The sequence below is a fragment of the Castor canadensis genome, chromosome 6 (genome assembly GCF_047511655.1).
Source record: "Castor canadensis chromosome 6, mCasCan1.hap1v2, whole genome shotgun sequence".
Taxonomy (NCBI): domain Eukaryota; kingdom Metazoa; phylum Chordata; class Mammalia; order Rodentia; family Castoridae; genus Castor; species Castor canadensis.
In genome coordinates, this window is record NC_133391.1 from 107,437,473 (window position 1) to 107,464,570 (window position 27,098).

Sequence of the window (27,098 nt, forward strand, 5' to 3'; positions counted from 1 at the left end):
TTATCCATGGTTCCTCAAAACTGACCAAGCTAATAAAGGTAAAGAGTGATAATGTTGGTCCAAATGGAACCAATGTTTTCATCCCCTTGGAGGATTATTATTATTATTGTTATTTTTTTTAACAAACCAGTAGTTTGCCATGCTTGTGTTAGAAGAGATAAGACCAAATCAAGTAGCAGAAGAAACTTCCTAGAAACTAGTCCTTTCAATGTTCATAAACTACTATTATATATGTTTTAGGCACCCAAAGAAATGTATTTTACTAAAAATAGCCATGTATACATTCACAGGGTGTATACTAGACACTATCTGGGGCAACACATACATAGAACAGAAGATCAACACTAATCCACTTTGATTTTGAAAAATATAATGAAATAGCATCTACTTAGAAGGAGTTATTGAAGTGAAGAGCCTCCATACTGTATTTCACAGCAGTTGCACTAATTTACATTCCAACCAATAGTTCATAAGTGTTCTTTTTCCCCTACATCCCCTCTAGCATTTGTTGTTGTTTGTGTTATTGATGGCAACCATACTGACTGGAGTGAGTGAAATCTCAATGTCATTTTGATATGAATTTCTTTCATTGTCAAGGATGTTAAGCATTTTGTTGTTTTTATTGGCCATTTGTACTTCTTTTGAGAATTGTATGTTCATTTCATTTGGCCATTTGTACATTGGGTTGTTAATTTTTTGCAGGGTTAGTTTTTGAGCTCCTTGTAAATTCTGGTTATTTAATTCTTTCTTTCATTCTTTCTTGCTATCATTTTTCTTTCTTTCTTTTCTTTCCCTCTTTCTTTCTTTTCTTTCCCTCTTTCTTTCCTTCATTTCTCTTTTATCTCTCATTCTTTCTTTTGACAGTACTGGGATTGAACCCACTGCTTTTGATTTGCTAGGCATTTGCTTTACCACTTGAGCCACTTCATCAGATTTTTTTGCATTGGGGATTTTTAGCACTGGGCCACAGACAGGTCTGGACGGACAGAGATCCTCCTATTTGTGCTTCCTTGTGTATCTGGGTTGATAAGTGAAAAGCACTGCACTAAGCCATTGATTGAGATAAGGCATTGGAAATGTTTTTGATTGTGCTTGTCTTGACACATGATACTCCCAAACTCTATCTGCTAAGTAGTGAGGATTGCAGGCATAAACCACCATGTTTTGTCTCAATACAGTTATTAACTACTTTCTATTTTCTTATTGCATTTTAAGACATTAATATCATTTTGTTACACTTATTTCTTCATGAAAAATTTTCTATGGAACTAATATTTTATTGATATTGATTTCTTATCAGCATTTGAAATCTAAAGGAATTTTTAATTCATATATTTAAATAGTAGATATATTTTAATGTCCTTCAGTTTTCTTTCTATTCATTTTAATGGTATTAATGATAGTAATGATTAATGTTCAGTTCTTTTTCCTTTATATGTAATTGTTTTTTATTGTTGTGCTTGGTGGGGATGCATTCTGGCACTTACAAAAGTTCTTACACTATGTCAAATATATCATACTTGAAGTCACCTTGTCCACAATTCTCCTTTATCTATCCTCCCCCATTCCTGGAAAGGTTTCAACAAGTATTAATTTTTCATTTACATACATGTGTATGCAGTACTTGCATCATATTCACCTTCCCACATGCTTTCCTCACTGCTTACCTCCTCCCAATACTATCTACCCCCACTAGGCAGGTACAGTTCCACACTCCTGTTCACTAATTTTGTGAAAGAAAAGAAATGACATTTTTGCTTTTTTAAGATAGATACCCAGGAATTTTCCTTGTGTAACATCCATGTATATATGTATTTTAGCCTGAACTGGTCTATCTCCTCTAATTTTCCTCTTTCTACCCTATTCCCTTTCTTATGATGGTTTCAAGTGGTTTAAAAATTCTATACTCATTCTTAGATAGAGAGTATATCAACCATATTTACTTTTTCCTTCTCTTATCCTTTCTCTGTCAGGTGTGACCTCCCCTTAGCATGACCTGTTTTTTATATTATTACAGTATTTCTATTAGGTCTATATTGCACATATGAGAGAAACCATATAGTTTTGTCTTCTGACCCTGGCTAAGATCATTTAAGATGATGTTCTCCAGTTCCATCCATTTGCCTGCAAATGACAAAATTTCATTCTTTTTTTTGTGGTTGAATAAAATCCCACTGCATATAAATACCACAATTTCTTAATCCATTCATTGATTGTTGGGCACCTTGGCTATTTCCATAGCTTAGCTATTGTGAATAATTCTGCAATAAGCGTTGGTACACAGGTGACCTTGTTATAACCTGACTCACATTTCTTTGGGTGAATCCCTAAGACTGGAAATACTGGATTGTATGGCAGATTTAGTTTTAGTTTTGTGAGTAACTGCCATACTGTTTTCCATAGTGGTTATACTAATTTACATTCCCACCAGCAGTGTATGAAGATTCTTTTTTTCCCCACATCTTCACTAACTTTTGTTGTTTGAGGTCTTCATGGTAGCTATTCTAACAGGAGTGAAGTGGAATCTTAACATGGTTTTGATTTGTATTTCCTTTATGGCCCAGGGATGTTGAGTATTACCTCATATCTTTTTTAAGCTATTTGGACTTCTTCCTTTGAAAAAGCTCCATTCGGTTCATTTGTATATTTCTTCATTGAGTCATTGATTTTGGTGGGGAGGAATTTAGTTTTTTTTATCTCCCTGTTTATTCTGGCTATCAATCCCTTGTCAGATATATAGCTGACAAATATTTTCTCCTATTTTGTGGGTGGCTTCTTCAATTTAGAGACCACTTTTTTTGCTGTGCAGAAACATTTTATCTTTCTGTTAGTTGCTGAGCCATTGGAGTTCTAATAAGGAAGTCATTGCCTATGCCTATTAATTCCAGTGTAATCCCTGCTTTTTCCTGCACTATCTTCAGTTTCAGGTCTTATATTAAGGTCCTTAATTCACATTTAGTTGATGCTTGAACAAGGTGAAAGACATGAATCTAGTTTCAGTTTTCTGAATGCAGATGTTCAGTTTTCCTAGCAACATTTGTTGAAGAGGCTGTCTTTCCTTCATCATATGTTTTTGGTGGCTTTGTCAAATATCAGGTAGGTGTAGCTGCACGAATTCATATCTTGGACTTCTATTCTGTTACAAATATCTTCATATGAGCTTTTGTGCTGGTGCCATGCTGTTTTTATTGCAATGACTCTGTAGTACAGTTTGAAGCTGGAAATTGTGATACTTCCAGCATTGCTTTTTTTTTTTTACCCTCAGTACTGCCTTGCCTATTTGTGGTCCTTTTGCTTCTAGAAACTTACAGTTGATTTTTCAATCTGTGATGAATGTCATTGGAATTTTGATTGGAATTGTGTTGAACATGTAGATTGCTTTTGGTAATCTAGCCATTTTCACTATGGTGATTCTACCAATCCATGAGCATGGGAGATATTTACTTCTTCTGTAGGCTTTTCAATGGTTTATAGTTTTCCTTATAGAGATCCTTTTTAAAGTATACTCCTAGGTATTTCATTTTTTTTGAGCCTACTGTAAATGGAATTAGCATTCTATATTCTTTCTCAATCTGTTCATTGTTGGTGTATAGAAAGGCTACTATTTATGCAAATTGATTTCATATCCTTTTACATTACTGAAGCTGTTTATAGTGTCCAGGAGTTTTTTCATGGAGTTTTTCAGGTCTTTGAAGTATAAGATCATATAATCTGAGCATAGGGATTGTTTGTCTATTTTCTTTTCAATTTGTATTCTTTTTATTTCTGCTTCCTGACTTATTGCTCTGGCTAGGATTTCCAAGACTGAGTGGAATAAAAGTGGTGAGAGTAGACACCCTTATCTCCTCCCTGACTTTAAAGGAAATGGTTTTAGATTTTTGCCACTTAGTGTGATTTTGGCTATATGCTTGTCATATATAGCCTTTATTATGTTGAGATCCATTCATTCTATTCCTAGTTTCATCAGAGCTGTTAACATGAAAGGATGTCAAATTTTATCAAAGGATTTTTCTGAATTTATTGAGATAATCATGTGGTTATTGCCTTTGCCTTTATTAATATGCTGTATGACATTTAAAGATTTGTGTATGTTGAACTAACCCTGCATCCCTGGGATAAAATGACTTGATCATGGTTATCTTTTTGATATGCTTTTGAATTCTGTTTGCCAACATTTTATGAATTTTTGTATCTCTGTTTATTAAAAACATTGACCTCTAATTCTATTTTTTTGTTGTGTCCTTGTCTGGGATGAGTGTAATACTGGCTTCATGGAATGAGTTTGGCAGTGTTCCTTCTCTTTCTATTTTGTGGAAAATTTTGAAGAGTGTTGATGCTAGTTCTTCTTTAAAGGTCTGGTCGAGTTCATCAGTAAATCAGTCAAGTCTTGGAATTTTCTTTTTTGGGAGACTTTTTATTGCTGCTTCAATTTTATTGCATGTTATAGATCTGTTTAGGTGATTAATACCCACTTGGTTCAATTTTGGATGGTGGTATGTATCTAGAAATTTTTCCATTTCTTCTATATTTTCTAATTTATATATATATATATATATTTTTTTTTTTTTCAAGATAGTCCCTGGTGAGTCCCTGATTTCCTTGGTGTTTGTTGTTGTCTCAATTTTTTCATTTCTAATTTTATTAATTTAGGTCTTTTCGCTCTCATTTTAGTCAGATTTGTCAAGGGTTTGTCAATATCATTTATCTTTTCAAAGAATTAGCTTTTTGTTTCATTGATTCTTTGTAGATTTTTTTTCCCTCTATTTCATTGATTTTGGACCTTATTTTAATTATTTCACTCTTTCTAGTTTTGCATTTAGCTTGTTCTTGTTTATTTAAGAATTTGACATGCAGAATTAGGTCATTTATTTGACTTGTTCCTGTGTTTTAAATATATGCATTCATGGCTATAAATTTTCACCTTAACACTGCCTTTACTGTGTCCCATAGGTTCTGATAGGTAGTGTTTTCATTTTCATTCAGTTCTGGGAACTTTTTGATTTCCTCCCTTATTGTTTTGCTGATCTAATCATGGAGCAACATGTTGTTCAGCTTCCAGGTGTTTGAATATTTTCTGATGTTTATTTTGTTGCTAAACTCTAGTTTTATTGTGTTGTGCTCAGACAGCAGGCAGGGGATTATTTCAGTTTTCTTATATTTAGTAATTCTTGCTTTGTGACCTAAAATATAATCTATTTTGGAGAAAGTTCTGTGGGCTGCTGAGAATAATGTATATTGTGCTGTTGCAGGATGGAATACTCTGTAGACATCTGTCAGGTCCAATAGGTCTATTGTGTCATTCAATTTCAATTTGAGTGTTTCTTTGTTGATTTTTTTTGTCTGGATGACCTATCTATTCGTAATAGAGGAGTACTGAAATCTGCCACCACACATGATGGGGTCCATTTGTGTTTTTAAGTACAGTATTATATGTTTAATGGAGTTCGGTGCACCAACATTGGACACAGATAAGTTGATAATTTTTATTTCCTCTTGATGTGTTGCTCTTTTTATTCATATGAAATTACCTTTTTTGTCTCATCTGATTAATTTAGGTTGAAATCTACTTTATCTGATATAAGTATTGCTACTTCCTGCCTATTTTCGAGGACCATTTGCTTGGCATATATTTTTCCACCCTTTCACACTAAAGCAATGTTTGTTTCTGCCTGTAAGGTGGGTTTCTTGTAAACAACAGATTGTCAGGTCTTCTTTTTTAATCCAGTTTGCCAAATAATGCATTTTGATGGAGAGTTGAGTCCAGTAATATTCAGTGTTAACATTGATATGTATGTGCTAATTCCTGCCATTTAGTTGGTTTTATTGTGTAAAAGTTTGTGTGTCTGTGACTAATTCTATGGTACTCTCTGATTACTTGTCTGCTCTTCTATTGAAGTTTAATAACTCCCATTCTTTCATGACTGTGTTTGTTTTCATCTTCTCTGTGTAGGATTCCTTTCACAGTCTTCTGTAGTTGTGGTTTAGTGGTCATGTATTGTTTTAGTTTCTGTTTATCATGGAAGAATTTTTTCCTCCTTCATTTTTGAATGATAGTTTTGCTGGTAGAGTATCCTAAGACTGAATTTTTTCTCTTTCCATGCTTGAAATACCTCATTCCATGCCCTTTTTGCTTTTAAGGTTTCTGTTGAGAAATCTGCTGTTATTTTATTGTGTTTACATTTATATGCTATTTGATTTTTTTCTCTTCCAGCCTTCAATATTCTTTCCTTGCTCTCTGTGCTAAGTGTTTTTACTATAATATTCCATGGAGAGGTCCTATTTTGGTTAGCTGTTTAGTGTCCTGGAGGCTTCCTGTACCTGAGTGGGCATCTCTTAAGATTTGGGAAATTTTTTTGCTATTATTTGTTCAAAATATTACCTAATACTTTGACTTGCACCTCTTCTCTTTTGCCAATGTCCATGATTTGTAAGTTTGGGTTTTTGAAGGAGTTTCAGAATTCTGGCTTATTCCTTTCAGAGCTCTTGAATCTTTTGTCTCAGAATTCTTTTTTTTTTTTAATCTATTTGGTCTTTGAGTCTGAAATTCTGTCTTCCATTTGTTCCAGTCTGTTAGAATGACTTTCCACTGTATTTTTTATTTGACTTAAGGAACTTTTTATTTCCAGGATTTCTGCTTGATAGTTTTTTCTAAGACTTTCCATGTCTTTGTTATTCTCCTCTTTTATATATTGTGTTGTCTTCATTATTTCATTTTTATCTTTTTCTATAATCTCCTGAGTTTCATTTCAGAGTTTGTTGAAATCCTCTCTGTGTTCATTTGGTTGTTTCTGTGACTTCTCAGATTTTTTATTTGTATTCTTGGAATTCACAGAGTTGTTTTTGTAAGTCCACTTTAACTTCCTCTTTAAACTCATTAAACATTCTTACCATCATTCTTCTGATCTCAGTAATTGAAGATTTATTCCCTTCATTGTCAATGAAATTCTGTAGAATGTTAGTGTTAGTTTTTGAGGAATCATATTCCTCTGCCTTCTTTTTCTCACTAAGTTTCTAAATTGTGCTTTGCTCCTGTGTTTTTGATTAGTTTCTTGCGGTTGTTAGTCACTTGTTATCCTTCCATTGACCAAATTTCTGTTCTCTGACTAGCCTAGTTGTTAGCAAGGTAGTTGCAATATTTTTGTCCCCTGACATGGAAGTATAACTTATTAATAACAAATTCAGAGAATTCAATGCCAAATGAATTATTTATATATATTTATGTATATATAAATTATATATATATAATTATTTATATATTATATATATATAGAGAGAGACTTGGCCATATTACCTATAAACAGTGGGTATTAGAGAGATAAGTTATTTATACAGATATAGGTACTTAATTGAAAAGGTGGTGCTAGAAAAGGGAGAAGGGAGGGGAAATGGAGTGAGGGAGAGAAGAGGTGGAGGGCTACAGGATAATAAAGCCTTAATGTGTGTAAAAGTGCATTTCAGTCAGTGTGGGACAGGCCACTCTTTTCAGAGATTGGAGAGGAATAGGAAGGATGGAAGTATTATGTAAACTTGGCATAATGGACTGTTCAGTGAGCATTGAGTATGGAGGAGCTGGGACAGAGAAGGGAAAGGGACTGGGAGGAGAGAAAAGTATGGAGAAGAGTGGAAGACAGAAAAGAATAGGGAAGAAAAATGAGGTGAAAAAGAGAAGTGGAAGAGTAAGCTAAGCATATTGATATCTGGACAAAATGAAAGAGAGAGGTGACAGCAAATTGAAAAAAAATACTAAATAAAAAAAAATATATATATATATACATGTATACATATACATGCATATGTATATATCTTTATTGGCCAAATTTCTTCCTCATTATGGAGAGGAATGCATTCTCTCTCAGTTTTGAATTCTGTTGTCTGATTTCTAATAAATGTACTGACTCTTTTGAAAGGGACATTCTCTGTGTCTCTGCTCTCTCTAAATGTTGGTATGCTAAGCTGTGTGGCAATGGATGTTTCTACTCCTTATCAGACAGTTTTGGGGGCATCAGCTCAGGATGTTTGAGTCCAGGTTCCCCTTGCAGGGGTGGGGAGTGGTTTGGGCCCTCTGGATCAGCTTGTTTTTGTAGGCATGTTCTTTGAAGTCGTCCCAGGAAGATTTGGTATGTGAGTCCATACTGCCTGCAAGGTAAGCCTGGGAGCTAGAATTGAGATTTTTGGGTCACCACTATTCTTTTGGAAGTCTGTCAGTTTCAGCTCATTACGAGTTTCTCCAAGGTAATCAAATGTGGTGTTGTTTTCACCAGACTGCAGCTGAGCTATCCCCCTCCCCCCATACACACACACAGCTCAGTACTTATCCCTGCAGGCCCCACCAGCTGGAGGTGAAGTATTCCCTCCATTTATTTGGCCACCAGTTTTGTTCAGGGTAGGTGCAATTAGCTCTCTAGCTGCACTGGACTATGTAGTTCCTTCCAGAGAAGATGATGTGTCATGCTCATCGAGGAATTGTAGATTCACTCAGGTGTAATCAGGTCAGCTCCAGGACAGTGCAAATAAGCAGGAATCTGAAGATCTGTGTCTGTGAATTATGAAGGGTCCAGGATATCCCAGATGCTTGCAGAACTCTTTTTGCAATTCTCTGAGTTGTGTTTTTCATCTTCCAAGAGAGGAAGTCAAACAAGTAAAATAATAGGAAATAACAGCTTTCCAGAAGTGCTGGAAGCTACAGGTCACAGCTCCCAATCATCCAGGGCTGTTATGTGCTACAAAAAGCTAATTTAAGCATCAGTTACTGCATATTATGCTCACCCTATGTATTGGCAGCATCTTATTTGGCAAAAAAAAAAAAAAAGGGTGGCTTACCCAATCCTTGGTATCAAGAATCTGAAGTATACTGCAATTGTGTGGGTCAGGGTCCCAGGGTCTATTAGCTATCTACCATCTTGGCCTCTCCCATATATACTGGATGGTTCTTTTCATCAAGAAAGATGGTAAAGCATAGTGTATAAATATATATTTATATATATAAATCACTTGGCATTGCATTGTTGACTTAACATAGGTGTATGGCACTGGCCAAGTTAATTAATCTCATATATATTTATTTCTTGTATTACAAAGAATAGACATAAAAAAAATCTATGTTTTATTTTACTGAATGGAGCAAAACCAAATGCATTGCCTCTGAAGTCAAGAAACAGATAAGTGTGTCTACTCTTAACACTCTTATTCAATATAGGGTTTAAAATCTTAGAGCAAGAAAGCAAGAGAATGAAACAAGCATGATACATTCAGGATAGGAAGAAATTAAATAATCCCTATATGCTGATAATATGCTTCTATTAAAAGATCCAAGAAACTCCATCACATGATTTTTGGATTTGAGTAAGACTTTTAGCACAGTAATTAATTATACAAAATTAATGTATAAAAATTAATAGCTCTTCTCTATACCAACAAATTTATGGAGAAGAAAAACATGGAAAATTCCTGTTCACAATTGTTCACAAAAAGTAAAATAAACAAAACAAACTAATATAAATATAAATAAGATAAAAATATCTGAGAAGGAACTTTATAATGAAAATTATAAAACACAGAAGAAATAAATTGAAGAGTATATTGGAAGACAAATAGACAGCCCTTGTTCATAAGTTGGCAGAATTAATGCTATGGAAATGGCCATATTGACAAAAGCTATCTAAATAATCGATGTAATCCCAAATTTCTATTGATAATCTTCATATAAATGAAAAAAGAAACAACAAAAGAACAATATATACATATGACATATATCACACATACACACACGCACACACATATATGTATATGCACAAAAGTCCCATATTGGGTAAAGTAATCTTGAAAAAAAATAGCAATTCTGGAGGTATGACAATACCCAAACTCAAGTTATGCTACTGAACTTTAGTACCAAAAATGACATGGCACTAGCTCAAAGCCAGACATGTAGAAAAATGGATTATAACATTCAGCAATCAACCCACACAGCTAACATGATCTAATTTTCACAACAAAGATGCCATACACCAAAACATATATTGGAGAAAAGACCACCTCTTTCATAAGTGGTGCTGAGATAATAGGATATCTACATATAGAAGACTAAAACCTGATCCCTGTCTAACACCCTGAAAATTTTCAACTACCCCTCAATCAAAGATCTGAATATAAGATTGAAACTTTGAGACACCAGAGAAATCATTAGGAGAAGCACTTTAATATAAAGGTAAATACAATGACTTTCTGAATAGGTCTCAAAAACCTTAAAGAAAAAATAAAATAAATTGACAAAAAGTTTGACTGCATCAAATAAAAACTTCTTCACAAGAAAGGAAACAATTCACCAAGAGAAGAGACAGCCTACTGAATGGGAGAAAATTTTTGTCAGCTATTTTTCTGACGTGGGATTAATATTCAGCATATATATAAAGAACTCAAAAAACTTATGAACTAATAATTTAGTCATAAATAGGATAAGGAATCAAACAAATTCTTTTTGTCTTTCATAGTACTGGAGTTTGAAGTAATGTCTGTGTGCTTGGTAGGCAAGGACTTTACCTCTTGAGCCATAGCTACATCCTGTTTTGCTTTTAGTAGAATTGGTGTCATTTCCATCTGGGGATGGCTTTAGATACTGAAGGTCTTACCTCTGACTCTGAATAGCTGGAATTATAGGAACATGCCACTGTGCCAAGCTTGAACAGATACTTTTCAAGGGAAGAAATACAAATGGATACTCAATAAAGAGATTGAATATTCAATCACTTTAGCCATCAGTGGAATGCAAATCAAATCTACACTGAGATTTTTTGTTACCCAATCAGAATGTCTACCATCAAGAAATCAAAACAACATAAAAAAATCAGATAGTTGCTACATCAAGAGAAAAAAACGAACCCTTAAATATTGTTGGTGGATGTGTAAATTAGCGCAGTCACTATGGAAATCAGTATGGAAGATCGTCAAAAAACTAAAAATAGAGCAATGAATACCAGGAAACAAAACCAGCATACAATAGAGAGACCTGCATATCCAAGTTTGCTTTGTCATTATCCTTAATATCCAACTATGGATTCAGCCTAGATATCCATAGTGTATGAATGCATGAAGAATTGTCAAATATATACACAATGGAGTATTATTGAGGCATTAAGGTCAAGGAAATGATATAGTTTGCAGAAAAATGAGTGGAAATGGAAATCATAAGTTTAATTAAAATAAGCTGGACTCAGAAAGAAAAATATGTTTTCCATCATATGTGGAATCAGAAGAAAAGGAAGAAAGAAAGAAAGAAGAAAGAAAGAAAGAAAGAAAGAAAGACAAGAAAAGTGGAAGGAAGGAAAGAAAGAAAGAATTATAAATTTGAAATTTTCAAGTGAGCCAAAAACTTATTTATATAGGAAAATGGAAAGATGTTAGGGAATGTAACATACTCCTTCCTAACAGTTTGGAAAATTACACATTCATAAACTAAATTTTTCCCTCTTTCTTTTTTTCTTTTGATTGCTGTGCTGGGTGGGGGTGCATTTGGAATTTACAAAAGTTCTTAAAATATATTGAATATATCATACTTGAATTCACTTCATCCATCATTTTTTATGCCCCTTTGCCATTCCTGGAGTAGTGTCAACAGGTTTAATTTTTCCATTTGCATACCTGTTTACACAATATTTGTGCTATATTCAACCTGCTACATGCTTTCCTCACTTCCTTCCACCTCCCACTGGTACCAACTCCTCCTCTCCCCCTTCTCCCACGGGAAGGCCTGTTCCTCTTTCTTGGTCTGTGACTTTGTAAAAGAAAATTAAAATAACATTTTTGTTTGTTTATGATAGCTATACAGAGAAAAACTAAGTCTTCTATTTTAACCATCATATTTTCTTAATCCAGGTCCATTTTCATAAACTTCATTTTATCACATGTGTTTATTGGAAATCTTTATTTGCAGTAGCCTCTTTTCATCATTATTGAATTTATTTTTTGTGTGAAATTAGAAGATACTGAATCACTGTTTAAAATGAAACACTTTTTAAGTGTTTTTAAGTAGTGAAGGTTCTATTTCTTTTGTTTTTGTTATTCAAGTGAGCATATACTAGTACTACAGAATTTTTAAGCATTTTGCTCAGAAGTATTTTATGGTTGGTGATCTCTTATTTTAACATGGAGTCTACAATAAAACAAACAGTTAAGAATAAAGTGCCATTGTATGTGATTTGTACTGTATTTAAAATCTAAACCTGCATTACTAAGCACAGTTTTAGTGTAAGCAAATCTATAGCAAAAGAAGAGTCTTCCTGTCTAGGGACCAATCTAGTTACCAGTTCTATGATCAGAAAATTGACACAATCCTCCACAAATTAAAAAGATCCATATCTGTTTAGAACTATCAAATTAGAATTTTAGAACAAAATGGAAATGATTTACAGTAAACTAAGAATTATTCTTAAACATAATTATTTTCATATAAAATGGTGTTTAGAATGGCTATTACAAAATGAGCAAAATCTAAAAATGCTAAAGAACGTAGATATAAAACAAACTTCTACACTGCTGGTGGAAATATAAACTAGTGGAGCCACTATTGAAATCACTAGAGAAAATGGTATATATTATTCAAGCATAAACAAAATTAATTTTTGTATTTGCAACAAAATTGATGGAGCTAGACGATATCATGGTAAGTGAAATAAGCTGTACCCAGAAAGATAGGCATTGCATGTTCCCATTAACACGTGGCTATAAAATAAAAGATTTGAACTCGAAGTAGAATGGTGACTACAAGGACTGGAAGGTTTCTTGGAGCAGGTGTAGAAGGAAGAATGATTGGATATTATCAATATAGAAATATCACATTGAATCCCATTCATGTATATTACTTAATGTACATTTAATGTGTTAGAATAAAACTGAAAAGTATGCATTAAATGCTTATTTAAATCTCAAGTATCATATCCAAATCAAAAGGAAATTATTTGAAGGTCAGGTATATATTAAAAATGATCACTTAAAAAAATCATATACTACTTGAATTATTTTTTTATCTCTTTTACATTTACTCACATGCGCATGCTTTGTTTGTCCCCCCACCCTGTTCTGCTCTCTTGTTCTCCGATTTTGTTGAAAAGAAAACATAAGAGATAATAAGAAAGACAGAGTTTTTGCTGAGATAAAAATAGCTATACAGAGGTTCCTAGTGTTGCGTCCGTTTACATGTGTATTGCAACCCACATGGGTTCATCTCTACTAGCCCTCTTCCCCTTCCTGGTCTCCTTCCCATAGCAGCCTCTACCAGTTTAAGGTTGCCATGTTCACTCCTTTACAGTGAGCACATCAATCACATTTAAGTTTGAATTATAAAAAAATTTTTGACAAAATACTTTCATCAATGTGTTTTTCAATTTTGACCTTTTTAGTATCAGTGGAAGATACCATGCCTTAACAAACCTAGCATGTATCTGATGTACTTGATGACTTACCTTCTCTATCCTCAGTAACATTAAATCTATATTATCTATCATTCTTTTAATTTATGTATGTACTTTTTGTTCTTGCCCACAAGTTTTACATAATAACAATGATAAGTTTGATCAAATATTCATATGACTATCCATAAAGTTGTGCCTGAAATATATTATACAGATTTGAATTTGGATGTCATTTTGAATTGATACATGGAATTGTATTATTTAAAGTTGCTGTGCAGTTGCCAACAAATAGTAAACTGTTGTGAAATCTGTATATATGATAAATTCATTCATCAAAATACAGGTAAGTTCAACTTGAATATGCATTTAAATTCGATGTAAGAAGGATAATCTTCATCATGCCATCTTGTGCCATGATGTACTATGTCAACTTTACAAAAGGGGATGAAGGAGAGTGGTGGAGGGGGTGAATTCAACTATGACATATTTGATATATTATAAGAACTTTTGTAAATGCCACAATGTACCCCCACTCAGTGCAACAATAGAAAAAATGCATTAACATACATGGTAAAAACAAAGAAATAAAACCAAAACCAAAACTGAAAAAACAAACAAACTAAGTTTTGTGAGACGGAAGGCTAAGCCTATCTCTTAAAGGTTTTGGCCACAGTCCAGTCACCAGAGTTAGCTAAACCCATGTCTCATTTTGACGATTTTGTACTTTTAGATGTGTCCCAGTACATTACTATTGCTCTTTCTTGCTGAATTAGTAGCTCTCTTCTGTTGCTCTATTTTGCTTTGTAGTCACTTATGGAGTTCCTTTGAAAATATCTCAGTGTCAAGCTGTTAGCAGCAGGATGTGGCTGGCTCTAAGGTTGCCAAGACTATATTATCAATTTCCTTTCTGTCTCAGCCTATATCATGTCTTTTGCATTGATACGCCTTTCCATATTTTAAAATCTTTCAATCTTCCTTTTTCTTCCCATTTTTGTTTGTGTTAGCTGTGTTTCCTTCTTCTCTTTTTTTTCCCATTCTAATACCCTATCTTTTCTTTGATATTTTCTTATTTTTGACATATTTTAACTTGTACATTTACTTAGTCATTTGGGAAAAATTCTTCTCTTTATAACCAGGAAAACATTATTTTAAGAAGAAGTAAGGATGTTTCCTGAAAAAATCTCTAAAAGAATGTCACTACCCAAAAATAAACTCTACTTCTCTAGTATTTGCAATACACATCACAGCTCAATAAAAAGCTAGCAAGTATCAAAGTCTTTTTAAAAATTCCAAAAGATAATTAACAACTTAGAGAAAAACGCATATGCTTCTGAATGACTTTTAATATATAGCACCATATGTAAGTTACACTAAGAGAACTGCAATGTTTTTACACAGACATTTAAGTGAAAATCTTTCAATATTGATTTTAAATTGAATTCTAAGTCCTCAGTTTCAATCTGCACTAGGATTAATTTTGTTAAAATATTTATCCATCAGAGCATACCTGAAGATTTTTTAAATATAATATCATTCTTAATTCAAATCTGGTCACTCATCTGTAATAATTGTTTTATATTATATGACTTCAGCTCCCTGATTAAAATAGATTCATATTATCCAGGTTGAATAAGAAGTTGATATCAAATATTAACTCCAGCAGGATGCCAATTTAGGTTCTTACATTCAGTAAGAACTACTAGACATTTGTCTTCTTTTTTTCATTTCCCACAGGCATTGTCTATTACTCCCCTAATCCATGATCTAGTATCAAACACAAAGCTTTGATGTGGAAACTAATGATTAAAACTGAATAATAATATTTCTTATTAAGGTGCTCTGTTCTCCTCTGACCAAATATCAATGTTCAATCTAATTTGACAAAATTGAATTTTTTCTAAGACTCTGCAGTCCTGAGGGTTATAACACAAATTAAAAAAGTGATATTCTCTTTCCTTAAAATGTTCAGTAACTTCCGCTATCTCGATTTCTGTAGTGATACAAATGCCTATCCTTCATTTTTATCTTCAAGCTTTCCCTATGATTTTGTGGGTTATTTGTATTTTTAGAGTAGATGGGGAAATGAGTAGTAGACTGTCCAGGACTAGATTCTGTGGCTTGTAAAAAAAGAACTCTAAATGAAAAAATATAATATTAATCATATATCTATAATCTTTCAATCTATCATCTATTGTCTATATCTATCTACTTGTACAGTTTCAATGGAACAACCATCCCTTTTAGTTTGAAATTGGGTGACTTTATTCTTAGTACTTTTTTGTCTTTACAATCAATAGTATTAAAATAAGTCATTATTCCTCTGACTTTGACTTCTAAACTGAATAGAAACTGGGCTTTAAAATAAAGAAAATAAACATTATATAAAGTCATTGTATTCATCTTTCAGTTTAAATCTTGAAAGTAAAAGCAGAAAAAAGATGTTTCTTAGAACCATGCTTATTAAGTGCATAATCTGATATATGTTAATATGTATCAAAACATTACATGGTACAACTTAACTTTATATAAGTTTCATTTGTCAAGTATATCTCAATAAATCTGGGAGGTCAAAACCTACACTATCCTATTACATTGATCATATTTGCTAAAATGAAAATGAGGAAAATAGCAAGTATTGGCAATGATGTGTGACATTTTACCTGTGGCAGTTAGTGAGTAAAATTGGAAAACTGAATCTGATATAGTTCATCTATGAATATACTGTAACTCAGCAATTTTACTCTCAGGTATATTCCCAAGTAAATATGTACTTATATTTGGCAAAGCTTCTGTTCATTGTGACAGTAATTATTCTTTCCCAAATGAAAACCATTATAAATGTCATTGAAAGTAAATTGCATATACAGCAATAATTCTATATGACAATAAACTACAATCACATTCAACCATGTAGAAGAATCTCACTTAAATAATGTTCAAAATAAAGCAGTCCAAAAATCACATATAAATCATTATTGACATGTTATTAAAAAGCTAACAAACTCGATACATTTGTGACTTTATAAGTCAGAATGCTGGTGAAGCTTAGAGGAAGTAGTATCTAAAACAAGGGCAAGTGAATTTTAGAATTTCTGAAGTTCTGTGTCTTGATCCAGGTGCCAATTACACCACTAAATTCATTTTCTGAGATATTCATATAGCTGTATACTTGTGATTGATGCACTTTTCTTCATATGTGACATAATTGAGTGACATATGTGCTATAAAAATAGGTGGGTAGGATTTGAATCAGTGTTAGAGATACTGAATACTTTACTCCAGGAGACAATTCATACATGACAGTAGTGATCAAAATCAGTTTATTTTTAATATTGCACCAATCGTTAAAAACTCTTCAAAGTTTACAATGTATTGCCTCTCGATATTACTTTTATTATAATGAAATAAAACCCTAGTAATTACAGATACACTTGTTTGCTAGTGCGGAAAGAACAAGTTAGTTCTGTTAAGAGTAATGGAGTGAAACAGCATAAGAAAAAGGTATAGAACATTAAGTACTAACAAATATTACTACTGCAATTAATTGTAAACTTGTAAAATTTTTTGGTGTAAACTTACTCAGAAATATGCATGAGATTAGAACTTCTAACATATTCCTTGTATATTTCTGACCATTTTTACACCAAAAACATTTCACAAATTTGCTAAGAGTATTTAAGGAGAGAGTCAAGATCATGGATTAAAGACAACTAGCAATTTCCTGTATAATGCCTGTGGCTGAAGTAAAACAATGGATGTGGGCTTGTGGGGAGATGTGTGTGTGTCATAGAAATGTACTGGAGTTCAGAAATAGAGCATCAGCAACAAGGTGAAAGTTAGGAATATTGAATTTTGGAATGAAAACAGAAGCAAAAAGTCCTAAAAGCAAGGAAGAGATTTATGTCTTTCTTATTATTGCTCATGTCTTCTCTTCAATAAAATTGGAGAAGAGGGCAGAACAGGTTCTGCTTGGAAGCTAGGGGGGTGGGGAGGAGAGAGGGAGAATGGGGGGGAGTGGGGGCCAGAGGGGAGAAAAGGCCCAAACAATGTATGCACATATGAGTAAATGAATAAAAAAAGAAACATTAAAAAAAAGACAACAGTTCACATGTGGCTTATACTGTCATCACTCCTGGCCCACACATAGAAAGAACTCAATAGCAGAAATATAGCCTGACAGAAAACATTCTATCAGGTGGGCCATCAGGCAAGTTGGATCAAGGCTTAGCCACCACACTGCTGGGTCTGGTTTACCTTGTTTGACTGGATCTGAGAAGGAACAACCATGTCTGGCCTCTCCCCAGCTCCCTCTGCCCCCACCCACAACCCCATACCTGAGAAAGTCTAGTTCCAAAGACCTGGGAAAGAGGTGACTCCTTAACTCCAGCAATGAAGAATTTTTAATCATTTTTTCTTTGTTTTTGATTTCTATTACTGTGTTTTCCCTCAGTTTTTTTATATTTACATTATTTTCCTTTTTATCCTTAATTGTTTCTTCTTTCTTTTCCCTTTTCTCTTCCACCCTTTTTATTAATTCATTAATTCTAATTTATCACTACAACATACAATATTCTTTCTCCTTAATTTCCTATAGCTATTGGGGTTATTGCAGATGTTTTTAACTTTTGTACTATAGTTATATATCTGTTTTGATTTGATGTTGATGCTGTCCTGTGGTTTTATTTCTATCCCCTCAATTATATTGGAAATTGAGCCCATAAGAAAAGAATGCTCACTAAGAAAACCCTCACATAAATGCAGAAGAGATATCCATCCCTTCAAATGTATAAATCCCAATACAGAAATCCAAGAAAGATGTGAATTCAAGGTAACCTAATTCCTTCAAAAATTCATAACTTTTTAGTGAGACTCTAGTGATTCACATCTGTGACACTAGCTAAGAATACTGAGAATGGGAAGACTGTGTTTTGAGGCCAGCCTGGGAAAAAGATTATGAGATTCCCATCTCAACCAATGCTAGGTAAGGTAGTGTGCTTTCATCATCCCATCTATGAAGGAGGCTGAAATGATCTCAGTTCCAAGCTAGCCAGGCAAAAAAGTGTACCAGACCCCATCTCAATGGAGAGAAAGCCTGGTGTGGTGACATGTTCCTCTCATCCTAGCTATGATTGGAAGCCTAAAATAAGAGGATCACAGCCCAGATAAGCCTAGGCAAAAAGTGAGATCTTATCTCTAAAGTAACTGAAAAAAAAGGGTTGCAGGCATGGCTTAAGTAGCAGTGCTTGTCTAGCAAGTTGAGCACTGAATTAAAAACTTGGCATCACCAAATGAAAAGCATATAACTATTTAATAACTGATCCTGAAGTTATGACAGGAGATGAAATGCTGGACAAAGAATTTAAATGTCAACTTTAAGAACTATCAATGACCTCAAAAAGGACACAAAAAAAAAACCCCAGCAGAATGAAGTAAGGATAAAAATACAGAATTTGGATGACAAATTCAGCAAGGATTTTGAGATTCTGGGACAAATGAAAATGAAAATCTTGGAAATGAAAGAATCAACAAACCAAAAAAATCTTAAGAGAAAGCATCATCAATAGACTATATCTATAGAATGAGTATCAGGGATTGAAGATAAATTTGGTAAATTATTATATTCAGTAGGAGGGGGTGGAGTGGGTGGTAAGGGAGGGGGTGGGGGCAGGGGGGAGAAATGAACCAAGCCTTGTATGCACATATGAATAATAAAAGAAAAAAAAAAGAATACATGAAAAAAAATTTTTTAAAAAAGGAATAAAAAATATGACTACAAATTTCAAGATTGCCAGTGTAAGGAACTGCTGAACAAAGACTATGCCATGTGTACAAAAGAAAGATTTATTGAAGCACAGACTGCTGGGCTGCCCCTCTCAGGTTCAGAGTGCAGCAGCTTGGCTGGAATGGGTAGAGGGGCCACACTGTGAGGGAGGGAGAGAGTTCCTCCCAGAAAAGAGCTAGGCCACTGGTCTCTGTTTATCTGTGATCACCAGAGGGAATGGGTTGACATTCATAGCTAGTTGAGGAACTGGAAGTTCCTGAGATTTTTGCAAGCAGGGAAACAAGCAGGGGAGTTTTGCAAGTGGTCATAAATCAGGGGAGTCTGGTTTTGGTGTTAGCCTTGGGACCCTCTGCCACCCCAAGAATGGCAGGGACTTAACATTTCAGCCTTTTGTTGGTATTATGGGTGCTGATCAATCTATCTGCTTCATGCTGAGTGGGGGCATTGTTAAGGGGGAGTGTTGGCTAGAATTTGGAAACTTGTGGGGTTCCCAGTTTTTTCCAGGCTTCATTTGCAGACAAGGCCAGTTGTTGGTAATAGCATCTGGTGGAAAGTTTGTCTGCTGAGCTCTCCTAGGCCATCCTGGAGGCATCTAAAAAGGCAAGCAATGATAAGGGGTAGGGAGAAAATAGCTACCAAAGGTCACAACTGACAGAGCAGGCCTTTGATATATCAAAGGTAAGGAAGATAGAAGATTGGCATCCCTTAGTTGGACAGAAGGTTGAGTTAAGCAGAGTATGTGGGCAAAATCTACCTATCAGTCTTCTCCAGGTATAGAGTCCCGGAAGGTTGGTGGGCCAAGAAGTTTGGGGGTGGTGTGGTGTGATGCATTTTTCTCATTGTCCATGGATTCATGGGCTTTCTCAGGTGAACTGGTTTGGTTTTCACCTTTATTTGGGGAGAAGAAACAAGCTTGAAAGCATTTATTATGTAAGACCCAAATAGGAATATTAGAAGGAACATAAAAAGGTGTCTGCTAAGGGCTACATATCTAGGGATCCAGATTCTGCAAAATCCTGTAACTCATAAGAAAGCTCTAAGCTGCTTTATGGTATGGGGGAGTGGGAAACAAAGGATTGGGTCTATTCCCTCAATACTCAGGGAGTGAGCCTATCTCCTTAAGATCACACCTAGGTAGGTGACCTGTGGGAGGTATAATTGAGCCTTATCCTTAGAGACTTTGTATCCCCTATCCCTGGGAGGCCAGAAAGTTATTTAAAAAGACTCAGTTGCCCTGCAGATGAGGGGCTCTGTGGCTCTGTACAGAAGTACATCAACAACATAATGAAGAAGGGTAGCTTCTGGGTAGTGCCAACCTAATAAGTCTCTGGTTAGGGCCTGTCTAAAAGATGAGGGCTTTCTTTAAACCCTTGTGGCAAAACTGTCCAGGTTAGTTGCTATGAAGGGTTTGTGGGATCTTCAAAGGCAAACAGGGGCTGACTGTCAGGATGCAGGTTAAATGTAACACTTTTGGATAAAAGAGAGCTTCAGCTCATTATTATATGCAAATTGACACTCTTAACTTTGTAAATGTTTGTACCATATTTAGGTAAAGAATAGACACAACACTGTTAAAAGGTGCTCATTTAAGACACATGAACAAATACATAAATGAGCACTGATTTAGTAGTACTTAAAGCTTGACAAGATTGACAGAAAATACAAGTAATTTCTTTGATCAAATCTTTCCCTATAACTGTTTTTGTAGATGTTACTCAGAGCAGAACAATATTAAGATAACCTTATTATTTTATAGACACAGAGAATTAGATTTTAGTTTGACATGACCCTAAAAATCTTTTAGGCAACTCTTAGATTATAGTCAACTTTACCTTTGTCACACAATGACCTTTTTATTATACACTTTTAAAACTTACTCAGACCTTCATATAGCATTCTAAACCCTTTGATGGTTTGTCCTTATCTCTCCTCTCCATACTTGAAACAATCTTTAAGACAAACCCTCTTTACAAAATCCTTTCTCATCCAAAAAAAATTCCCTTTTTCCTTTAACTTCTCAAAAAATACACTCAATAACTATCTACACCCTTTCCAGTTGTTTTCTTTGTAACTTGTATTTTAAAATTAACTTTTATAAGAATTTAAAATTTAAATAAAATTGTTTTTTGTTTTTTGGGTTTTTTTTTTTTTTTGGCTGGTGGAGGAGACCATCCACTCCCACCATGGAGATTTGCGAAGGATGAAGCTTACCTGAGAAGTCAGGTAGCACCAAGTAGGTGATTGAGGCCTACCTGCTACTTGGATGGTTACTCTGGGCTCCTTTGAGCTGATCTTGAAGAGGGCTGAGGTCCCAGGGCCACATCAGTCTTCTGCTGCCAGGCCCAAGAGGTCTGAGAGGCCTTCAGTCTGGTGGGAACTGGAGTGAGAGACTGACCTACATTGTAGAGGCAAAGAGGGCAGTTGACCCTTCTGTGTTCATTCTGGCCACATTGTGGACAGGGTCTTGGCAGTGAGCAAGGTGAAGGGCAGTTTCTTTGCCCAGTGTCCTGTCTGGTTGCATTTGAAATAGGCCCCTGGAGGTGTGTGCTGTTGTCTGGCCCATCTTAGAGGCAGAAAAGGTGGTCTCAGTGTAGCCACCAAGAGCTTGGCCTTTCACTGGTCTCAAGCCTCATCTCAGTTATTAAATAGTTTAAATGCCATTTTTACAAGATCTCTTTGGGACATTTGAGAGCCATCCTCTGCCTGTTTAAGTTTTTTTTTTTAATATCAGGGGAGGACTGGGAAACAAAATGGGAGTTGAAAATAATTGTTCCATCCTTGGAAGATGGGTCTAGCTTAATATAGCAGGTTAAGGCATCAGTAAGACACTGCAAGAAGTCAGTGGGGTTTTCAGTTGGGCATTGGATAATTTCTGTAAGTTTGTCAAAATGGCTGCTCTATGGAAAGCAGTCTGTAGCCCCACAAGGAGGCAGGTGAGTATATAATTCTGGTGGCCAGCATGGTGGGTTCCTGATAGTCCCAATGTGTCTCCTCACATGGCACAGCCATAGATCCACTGGGAGAATGAGAGCAGTGAGGTGGATGTCATTGGCACGTGCCTGGGCTGCCAACCAAACTCTTTCCTTCTCATCTGAAGTTAAAGTGGAGGAAAGAATAACATATATATCATGCCAAGACATATCACATGCTTGCATTAGGTATTTAAATTCTTTAATATAGGAGACTGCATCATTAGAGAAGGAGCAAAGTCTCTTTTCAATTTGAGAGAGGTCAGTCATGGAAAAGGGCACATGGACTCTGATAATGCCATCATCTCTTGCCACCTCCCAGAGTAGATATAGATGGGCTGGGTGTGCTTGGGAGGAGGTATGGGATGTGGGTGGGGAAGAGAAAGGTGAGGTTGTAGCAGAGGCTGAGGACAATGTTGGCAGTGTTGGTCCCTGAGGAGCCAGTTGCTCAGGGTCAATTGTGACTACTGTAGAAAGGGAATAGGGTGGTGGATGTTTGGGAGAGCCAGCAGGGGTGGAAGAAAAGGAGTTTCAGCTGTGGAAGGATGGGGTGGGAGAAGAGATTGATGTAAAGGACAAGCAGGAAGAGGAGTTGGGAGGTGGGTAGACAGAGACCATGAGGTCACAAGTAAGGGAAGAATCTTCGGGAGATGGGCTAGGAAGAGTTTTAGATTTTGAAGAGGGGTTTGTTGCTGGCAAGGAGGATTTGAACAGTGTTACAAGATTGGAGCAGGGAGAGTCAAGAGCAGGGAGAAAGAAAAGCTTGGACATATGGAATTTTGGATCACTTGCCATTGAGATGGCAGAAATTGTCAAAATGTATAACTGGGAGAAAATCAAAAGTACCATTTTCAGGCCTTTGAGATTGATTGTCTAGCTTGTATTGAGGCCAAAGGGTGTTGCAATAATAAATAAGTCTCTTATGTTTTATATTGTATTGGAGACCAAGGGGAGGGTCCCCAGGGAGTGGAGAAGGCATCCTAGGGGTGTGGACACATCTAATTTAGAGTGTGTGGACTCCATAATCTAGAAGAAAAGGAGAGACAGAGAGAGAGAGTGAGAGAGCAAGAGAGAGAGGTAGATGCCTCAGTGAGTTTATTCAATATAGATCTAGGTCAAAATCTAGCCTCCCTTACGTGACTCAAGCATGGAGAGCAGAATCATCCAGTTGCTATTTGGTCAAAGTAAGCTGGAGGGGCTGTCGAGCTCTTACCTTAGGTGGAGGAAAGGAAAACAGAGAACAACAGCAAGAGAGAGAGAGAGAAAAAGGGAGAGAGAGAGAAAATGAGAGGGAGGGGGAAGTGTCACCTGAAAGGGTGCCCAAAGGCAGGCATCCCTGGCCTGGGTCACTGTCAGAAGAAAATGCCCAACCAGTTAGCCAGGTGTCACCATGTTAAGTGGACAGGCGCCCCAGTGGGTGTGGAAGGCATACTTGGTGCAACACTATGACTTCCATGGTGGTGAGAGAGCAGGCAGCCCCAAGAAGGGTGACACTTACCAAGTCTGAGGAGAGGAGTAGATCAAGAGAAGGGCAGTGGAAGAGAGGCTAGTGGTGGATGGGAAAGCCAGCAAGGCAGTAAGGTCTGAGATCCACAGTCCATAGGCATGTGGGATCAGTTCAGCAGTCTGGGTCCAGGAGAGGGCAGGACGCAAAAGCCAAAGGACCGCCCTGGGCCTGAGCATCCTGTTAACCTCTCCCAGGTTTCGACACCAGATGTAAGGAACTGCCAAACAAAGACCACACCACGTGTAGAAAACAAAGATTTATTGAAGTACAGACTGCTGGGCTGCCCCTCTCAGGTTCAGAGTGCGGCAGCTTGGCTGGAATGCATAGTGGCTTTATAGGAGGGGCCCCACTGTGAAAGAGGGAGAGAGTTCCTCCCAGAGAAGAGTGGGCTGCTGGCCTCCATTTATCTCTGATAACCAGATGTAATGGGTCAACATGCATAGCTAGTTGAGAAACTGGAAGTTCCTAAGATTTTGTAAGCAGGGAAACAAGCAGGGGAGTTTTGCAAGCAGTCATAAATCAGGGGTGTCTGGTTTTGGTGTTAGCCTTGGGACTCTCTGCCTGCCCCAAGAATGCCAGGGACCTAACAGCCAGTACACAATTAATAGATCAAGTATCAATATTTGGCATCAAAGGGGGTGGGGAAATAGAGAATAAAGACATAGAAAACATATTCAGTGAAATGATTTAAAATTTCCCAAATCTAGGGAACAATATGGACATCCAGGTATAGGCAGAACTTACAACCCCCAATAGACATGACCATAAAAATACCTATTCATTGGAGTCTTTGTTCCCATTTCCTGTGTGGGGAGCAGGGACTGTTTCTCTCTTTCTCCCCCACCCCCATTGTCTATACTTTATCATATTATGCTAAAATTAATCTTGGCTAAAACTGAAAACGAAAAACCTATTCATGTCAATTATAGTTAAAAATGATAAGAGTATAGAAAACAAAAAAACCTTAAACTACAATAGAGAAATATCAAGTTAATTGTATAGGCAAGCATGTCAGGATTACAGCAGACTTCTCAGCAGAAATTGTAAATACCTGGAGATCATGGAATGAAGTATTTCAAACCTTAAAAGAAAAACTGAAGTACAAGTAAAGACCTTACAAGACAAGGTTAATAAATTATTATATTTAGATAGTAATAAAGAAAGAATAACATTAAATCATGACCACAACATAAAAATGACCATAAACAAAAGTAATTCATGACCACTATACCAGAACTGCAGAAGATAAATAAACAAATACTACACACAGAAAAAGAAAGAAATACTCATTATTAATAGCCAGGAAAGATGGAAATATGCATAAGCAAATGAGAATCAGGAAAGAATCAAATATTATTAACTCATTAAAACAGGAAATTTATACGATGATTAAGGGAGATAGAAATGAACACAGTGTATTCAAAACAACCAGGGTTTAAAAACAGCAATTAGTACATAGATTTCATTAATAATCCTTAATCTAAATGGTCTTAACTTTCCAACTAAAAGATATAGGCTGGATAATTGGACTATAAAACAAAATCCATCTGTTGTCTGCACTTCACTGGCAAATACATACAGACTAAAAGTGAGAAGATAGAAAAGTATATACCAAGAAAACAGAAGAGGAGAGTAAGCAAAAGTAGACATAATCATATTTGAAAAAGCAAATTTAAAGCTCAAATTAGTCAGAACAGGTTAAGAAGGTTACTACATAAAGACAATGGGAATAATCCATTAAGAAAACATAATGATTGTGAATATGCACATAACTTTGATGAACTCAATTCTATAATACAAACATTATTGGATATAAAGGGATAAGATCAGTCTGGATACCATAATAGTGAATAACTTCAATACACCACTGAAGAAAGAAGGGGGTGATTCCTGGAATCAAAGGAAAATGGAAACACCACTTGCCAGAGTCTATGGAATATAGTGAATATCGTTCTAAGAGGGAAGTTTACAGCTTTGAATACCTACCTATATTAAAAAGTAAGAGACAGGGATTGTTGGTGCATGTCTATAATCTCAGTACTTGGGAGTCATGGGCAGAAGGATCAACAGTTTGAGGGTGGCCTGGATTGCATACCAAAATTCTGTCTCAAAACTTTAAAAAAAATTTAGAGAGATAAGGAAATAATCTAATGATGCACCTCGAGGCTCTAGAAAAATAAGAACAAATCAGGTCCAAAATTATTAGAAGGAAATAAATAATAACAATTAAAGCTGAAATTAACAAAATGGAGAAGAAAAAGACCAATTTACAAAGTATGAATGAAACAGTACTGGTTCTTTGGAAGGATAAGCATAACAAACAAGCCTTCAACAACAACAAAAAAATATAGAGACAACACAAATTAATAAGATTAGAGTCCAAAGGGGAAAACTACAAAAATTACCACTGAAATCCACAGAAACAGTAGGGAATACTTGGAAGAAATTGTGTTCCAATAACTCAGAATACAAAAAGAGGAAAAGAAAATGAGAGAGCGATTGATACTGAAGTACGTTTTATCAGTGCAGGAAGATTACGCATGAAACTTGCTGGAACCTGTTGATTAATGGGGGCAGGTGGGAAGAGTAAAAGACAGTATTAGACGGAATTAATCTGATTAAAGTACAAAATGTTCGTGGATTGGTGGAATACCAGGTGAGACCCTTTTGAACAAGGAGTATATACTTGAAAAATGAAATACTGAAATGAAACCTGGTCCTGTTGGGGGTACGAGCTAGTGATGGGGTTGAGGAGGAGGTAAATGGAGATGGTGAAGGAGGGGGAATAAGGTTGATGTACTTTATATATTTGTATAAAAATAGAACAATGAAATTTGAGATTATTTTAAATAGGGGAGATGGGGCTGAGGAAGCATGAAGAAGGGGGTGAATCTAACCAAGGTACACTGTTGGTGGGAATGTAAAGTAGTACAATCACTATCGAAAGCTGTATGGAACGTCTTCAAAACTCTAAAAATAGAACACATATGGATATGTATGTTTTTATTCATTTCCTTGGAATTGGGAATTAGAAAAGGTTGTTCACTTTTTCCACTATTAGTTAATATAGTGCTTAAAATCTGAGCCAGAGTGGTAAAACAAAAGCAAGAAATAAAGGGAACACAAATAGGAATTGATGAAACCAAGTAACCCTATTTGTGGATGAAATGATCATATATGTGAAAGATCCTAAAGATTCCATCAGAACAGTCTTAAATCTGATAAATATTTTCAGCACAGTACTAGAATACAAAATCAACAAACCCAAGTCAGTAGTTTTTATGCACCAATAATAGATTCAATATAAACAAAATCAGGAAAAGAAATAATTCACAATAGCAAATAAATAAATAAATAGATGGTAGATAAAATTATTAGAAATAAATCTAACCAAAGATGCGAAATACCTCTTCAGTAAAAATGGTAAAACCCTGAAA